The sequence below is a fragment of the Takifugu flavidus genome, chromosome 3 (assembly GCF_003711565.1).
Source record: "Takifugu flavidus isolate HTHZ2018 chromosome 3, ASM371156v2, whole genome shotgun sequence".
Lineage (NCBI taxonomy): Eukaryota > Metazoa > Chordata > Actinopteri > Tetraodontiformes > Tetraodontidae > Takifugu > Takifugu flavidus.
In genome coordinates, this window is record NC_079522.1 from 3,630,747 (window position 1) to 3,637,554 (window position 6,808).

General features: G+C 38.4%; 1 pseudogene; it reads left to right on the forward strand.

Moving 5' to 3' along the window:
* The first annotated feature begins 905 nt into the window (after window positions 1-905).
* LOC130522150 (uncharacterized) lies at window positions 906-3,006 on the forward strand (annotated as a pseudogene).
* Window positions 3,007-6,808: the final 3,802 nt, after the last annotated feature.

A 6,808-nucleotide genomic window follows, 5' to 3' on the forward strand; every position in this document is an offset into this window, starting at 1 on the left:
TTTATACCACTGCTTTCCACATGGCACCCAGTTCTGCGTCTCATTTTCCCCAGACTAACCCTCAGGCTCAGACTAGATCTCACCATGTCTCTCAGACATATCCGCATGGATCCAGGGCCACCACCTTCAACTTAACTATGGTGAAAATGAGCTCATTCTTTCCTTGGCAAAACTATCCATTCATCAAAACATAGATCACAAAATTGGCCCCTGCCTGTTATCGAGGCTGTATGAAACCTTGGAGTCATGATTGTTGACCATCTGAGGTTTTGTGATCATGTAGCATCAGTCTCCCAGTCATCCCATCACTTTGCCATATCCAACCTCAGAAAAACCAGGCCATTAAACCTACAAATGCTGATACAAGTCATGGTGATCTCCCATATTTCCACCAATTCAGATAGTCCAACGAAAGCAGGCCGATGCCACCTCACTGCTGATAGAGGTCTACTGTACCTGCCCACATTAAGATCATGTTATTCATGCTGACTGACAGACTAATACCTGAATCTGCTCCCTCTTACGTGAACAATCTTGTTTGAGCCCATGCTACCCCTCGTTGCTGCATCATTTTCCAAAAGCTGTCTGTCATAATAATTAGTGAGCATTTACTGAATGCATTACTGCAACATGGAAAATATAAAAAAGAATGATTGCTGGTGGTTGGTTGTTGTTGGTTGGTTGGTTGGTTGGTTGTTGTTAATTGGTTAGAAATGATGCACATTATAACTCAACTCAAATTGAATTCTATTTATATATGATGCAAAATCCTATTCTTAAGGTAATCCAAAAATTTTTCTTATGGGTTTTTTTAACCTTTAAATCTCCCTTTGATTTCTCCAACATCAATTTTATCAAGCAAATCTGACATTACAAGTGATCGTGTTTCCTGTATGTCACAGCCTCGAGTCATCTCCGGCTGCCCAATCAGATACAAGTGCAGCATTTATCAGTTTAAAAAGGACCAGTCTTCTCTTCACTCAGCCCAAAACTTGGAGCAAGATGACATCTGCAAAGTTGATCTTCTGGCTGATATGTTTGGAGAAATTTGGTGAGGATTTCTTTTTTGTTTGTATTTTGTTTATTTATGGCATCATTTGCAAAATTCTAGATTTAAACATTAAACGGTGTTCATTTCTAATTGTATTTTGTTTTTAGCTCATACAGCTACAATGGAATTTTCTCCATCTTTGAATTGGAAGACCAATTATATCTTGGTCAAACCTGGACAGAACCTGACTTTGCCGTGTCTTCACAGAGATGATTTTTCTACCAGGATCTCTTGGTTTAAAGAAACTCTGGGAGAGCAGCCGATTCTGATCTGTATGTACTGGATATCAACTAAATATTGTAGCTGTGCTAATGACTTCAAAAACAATCCACGCTTCCAACTACATCCTGGTAACAATGGAACTAATCTGACAATAACAGATTTGAAGTTATCAGACTCAGCCACCTATTACTGTGTAAATCAGTATTTAAATGTATTTGACTTTACAGAAGGTTATAATGTCATTGTAGAGGGTTCAGGGTTGACCATAGATCAGTCAGCATCACATTCTATCCAAGCAGAAGGTTCTGTGACGCTGAATTGTACAGTACATACTGGGTGGACTTGTGATGGGGATCACACTGTTTACTGGTTCAGAAACTCTGGACCATCTCAGCTGGGACTCATGTACAGCCATACAGGCAGGAACAAGCAGTGTGAGAGGAAAACCAACACCTGTTTCTACAGCTTCTCCATGAAGAACGTGAACACTTCTCAGACTGGGACCTACTTTTGTGCTGTTGCAGCATGTGGACACATTCTGTTTGGAAATGGACCCAAGCTGGTGTTTGAGGGTGAGTGAGTTTGAAATTATTTTATTCAAAAGCTGTGAAAGTGCTATTTTATGTGCAGATTGTTTCCATACACCTGTAAAAATAATAAAGCCAACATGACCTCAGTGTTAAAAAAAATAATCTAAAATGTAACTTAATTCTTAATTGCTCTATGTTTAAACACATAGAGCAATTTATAGCAACATGAACCTTAAGCTCTAAGTTCATACAGTAATAAAATTATGCTGTTTGAATTTTACACCACAGCAGCACATTAAAAACATTTGTGGTCAAAGTATAACTTTAACTCATATTTTTGTTATGTCAATATAGATTCTTTTAAATACTGTTCTTTTATAAAATAATGTGTGAATGGTGATGCCTGTAGTTTCGCTGAATTAGAAAATAATGACATCATAACTGCCGTGATATAAAGTGAGAAGACAAATATGTGTAAAGACCTAAATAATTATCTGAAACAGTATCGCGGATATCACAATTTCTGATGCCTCTCGTTACAGATAAAGGAAACTATCTTGTTTTGGTGTATTTCCTCAGTGCGACCTGGATATTTACCATCATCGTGGTTATTTTATTAACCATTTCACTTTATATGAAAAAAGAGAAAACAGCCATCACTCTCTGGGTAACTGATGTAATATATTTTGAATATTCTTAAAAATAATAAATAAATGAATGTTACAGTCACAGCTGCAATTATAAAGGTATGATTAATTACACTTCCGGTCTGCTTTTAGATAGTAATTTTACATTTCTAACATTCCATTTTATTTTTCAGAATCGCATGTAAGACTCTCACCTCTGTCCAAACCAAAGGTATTTTCTATTAGTCAGAATAAAGTCGTTCATTAAATATTCAAAAGGCACTGAGTTCATTGTTGTCATTTACAGGATTGTCCAGATGCAGATGGTTCTGTTTTGTGGAAGAAGAAGATGAACAGAGAACCTACCTGGACTGAATGTGTTTACTTCAGTGTAAAGCAGTAGAATAGAAAAATGACCATTTTCAACAATTTTAGATATCTTGTAGTTTCAGAAAACTCACAAAATAGAAAAAGGCTCTTCTGTGGTTGATTTATAGATATTTGATTTATTGTGTACATTCTACATTGTTCAGGATGTTCAGGATCCTTGGTACAATAAAGGAGGAAATAACCAACACACACTTGATTTTCTTGTCCTCCAACTACCAACGAATCATGGTGGAGGAGCTTAAGTATCCTCAACATCGCAGAATCTGTTTTGTCTTAATTTGCCCCTCATAAGGCCTCCAATGGGAAAGGGGTACTAGGTGGAGGGCCAGATAAAGCACAGATCTCAAATACATTATCAATTAGGAACAGCATATCCCACTTAGTGACCAGGGGGCCTAGGCCTGTGGTTGGAGCACATTTGTGCGCGACCAATGGCTGGGACTTTGTCTATGGGCCCAGATGGTCCAAACATGAAACAGAGACATGAGTCTGTCTTGCAGCAGGGTCTGGGGCCATATGCATTAGGTGATAGGCCATGGCAGGGACACACAAGGATAAAAAGGAGCTCAAGAAATCCTCAGCAGAAAGAAGAGTTCCTTTTTCACATGCTCTGATTCTGAGAAGAAGGAAGTCAATAGAGAAGTTAAGCATGACATGAAAGCAGCCAAGCTATCGTACAAAACCACCCCTTTTACACATGGTCCTGCTGTATCTGCTGTCAGTATCTGCCACAGGCTGTATCTCCCAGGGCTTTCTTTCCCCAGGTTTTTGATTGATGCAACAACTGACTGGAGCTAAATGTCACTAAAACCAAAGAGATTCGTGGTGACTTTTCCAACAAGCACTTGCAGCTGTTGCATGTTTCTTATTTAACAAAAAAATATCCTTGAAGTTGAAAAAGACTGTAAATAATCCAGAATGCGCAGCTGTTAATTTAGTGTGGCATATATTTTTTTTAATTCTGTTTGGAAATGGAATCAAGTTGATGTGTGGGGGTGAGTATCACTTTAACTCATTCCTTGTTATGTCAGTATAGGTTCTGCTTCTACAGTATATTGTTACTTTATAAAAAATTTTTGAATGGTGATGTCTATTGTCTCCCTGAATTAGATTAGATTCAACTTTATTGTCATTACACACTGTCAAAGTAACGAAATAAGTAACGAGTTAGCTCATGCTATGTTGTAGCAAGTGCTTATGTAGCGAATAAAACTGTGATGGGTATACAGTATACAATATATACACACAATGATATATGTTTATGATATCAATCTATATGTTTGTATTTACAGAGTTCACAGATATGTAAAGGATATATAAAAGTCTTTGCAACCAACATAAATATATATACAGGCTGTAACTATGGTGCTGATGTGCAAAGTATGGAAAGCAGTGCAAGTAACCGGATGTGGGTAGTGCAAATAACAGATGTAAATACTGCAAATAACAGATGTAAATACTGCAAATTACAGATGTAACTAGTGCAAATAACAGATGTAAATAACAGATGTAAATAGTGCAAATAACAGATGTAAATAGTGCAATTATTGTAACAGATGTAGTCAGTGCAAATAGCGTGAATGTACAATCAGTCAGTCCAGACGGGGTTATTGTGCCTGAAGGGAGGTAAAGTGAGAGGGGTCAGAGTTCAGCAGGGAGACAGCAGTGGGGAAGAAGCTGTTTCTGAACCTGGTGGTTTTTGTCCAGAGGCTCCTGTAGCGCCTCCCAGAGGGCATGAGGGTAGACAGTCCATGCGCTGGGTGACAGGAGTCTTTAGAGATCTTCTTGGCCCTCCTGTGACAGCGCCTCCTGTATATGTCCTCGATGGAAGGAAGAGAAGCTCCAGCTATTCGCTGGGCGGTCTTCACCACCTTCTGCAATGCCTTCCAGTGTGAGGCAGAGCAGTTCCCATACCAGACCGTAACACAGCTGGTAAGGATGCTCTCGATGGAGCAGCGATAGAAGTTCACAAGGATGTCTGAAGAGAGGTGGTGTTTCTTCAGAGTCCTCAGGAAGAAGAGACGCTGGTGAGCCGTCTTCACCAAACTGGAGCAGTTAGTCGTCCAAGCTCAATGTCATTACACAGTAATGACATCATAACTAGCTTAATATAAAGTGAGAGGAAAAGTTTGTGGAAATACTTAAGTGATTGTCTGAAACGGCATCGCGGATATCACAATTTCTGATGCATCTCGTTACAGATGAAGGAAACCATCTTGTTTTGGTGTATTTCCTCAGTGCGGCCTGGATATTTACCATCATTGTGGTTGTTTTATTATCCATTTCAGTTTTTATGACAAAGAGGAAAAACAGTCATCATTCTCTGGGTAACTGATGCAATATATTTTGAAGATTCCTAAAGGTAAACTGGGAAAATTACTTTTAAAAAAATCTCTTCCTGTGTTTTAAAACAGACTCTCAATCAAGATTCCAAGCTTCATCCACAGCAAATGCAGAGGTGGAGACAATTTTGATTTTTTTTTTTTTTAAAGTTTATATGTATAAATAATCCTTATGTACACACACTAACTTACCCTTTATCACATATCTCCAGGGCTACCAAGAGGAAAACAACCTCCATTATGCAGCTTTGAGGAACAACCAGCCCAACAGATCAATGCAGAACAGACAGAATGAATGTGTGTACTCTGCTGTGAGGCTGTAGATGTCTTGTTGTCATTGCAGGTTAACACAGGACCTAATTAAGTATTTTGTATTTACTCATACCGGTTTCTACATTTTCAATTGTATCATTTATCAATCTCGATGAAACAATGTTTTCCTAATAAAGTTGTTTTTTCTGGCCATGTCGACAAATGATAGATTACCTCCATATATTTATATTCATTTTATGAAGACAAAGCTTGTATCGTGCTGTTGCAGTCCTTAATTTGTGAAGTCAAAAGCTGCAACAATCGTTTTCACAAGCATTCATATCCATCGGACTATTAAGTTGACCAAAACACCCACTGGATGAGACAAATGCTCCATTATGTGATCATGACCATGTAAACAGCAGCAGGCTATGTCTTGGATACATAGAAATGCTAAGGCAGGGGCAGTATTATCCAAAGGGTTGGCGTACTCCTGCTGTGTCCACCGTGGTCTCTCCTTCCCGGAACTGCAGGAATGATTTTTGCTTATTTGGGATCCAACTTGCCAGCAGTTTAGAAAATGTTTAGCTCTCTTTGTTGACCTTTTTTTTTGTAAAACTTGGGGCATAAAGACTAACAAAACAGATAACAAAATTAACACAGTACAAATATTCATTTTTGATTTAATTAAAAATTACTACCTGCTCAAGATTCCCAATACAACTGAAACCTTGACATCTGTCTGCTGCTTTTTGAATCTGCAGACCTTGGTTAGCTTCCTAATTGGTGCATCAGCATTCAGCATGATGAGAAGCAGTCACACCTGCCATTGTTAAGATATAATCAATTAAAATTTTATTTTGCAACAAATGACCTTCAACACTTTTATTAGAATTGTGAAAAAACTGGCCAAGGGATTTTTGTCCATCCCTCTATCAGTCTTCGACTTCTTTATCCCTTTTAAGGGACAGGTGGCCGCTTATCCCACTTCTAACTCACAAAGACAAACAACTGTTCATGCCCTCATTCACTTCTAATGTCAATGCACATGGACACGGGGAGAACAGGCAAACTCTGCACAAACCCCCCCCCCCGACTGCAGGAACCTTCTTGCTTTGTGGCAGTCATTTTAGCCCCTACATAACCGTGCCACCCCTGTGTCAGTTCACCTCATGTGTGTCTCACCTTGTGTTGTGCCACTTTCATCATGTTGTGATTACTGATCACAAAGTGCCATAATCATAAAGCATAATCTTTACAAATATTATGGTTATGGCATAATCATAATCTTTGAAAATATTATGATTATGGCACTTTTGAACTACCATATTTTCACTGTAATAAAAGGCACAGTCTCAGTTACGGGTGCTATTTCTGTATTTAAAACATACATAA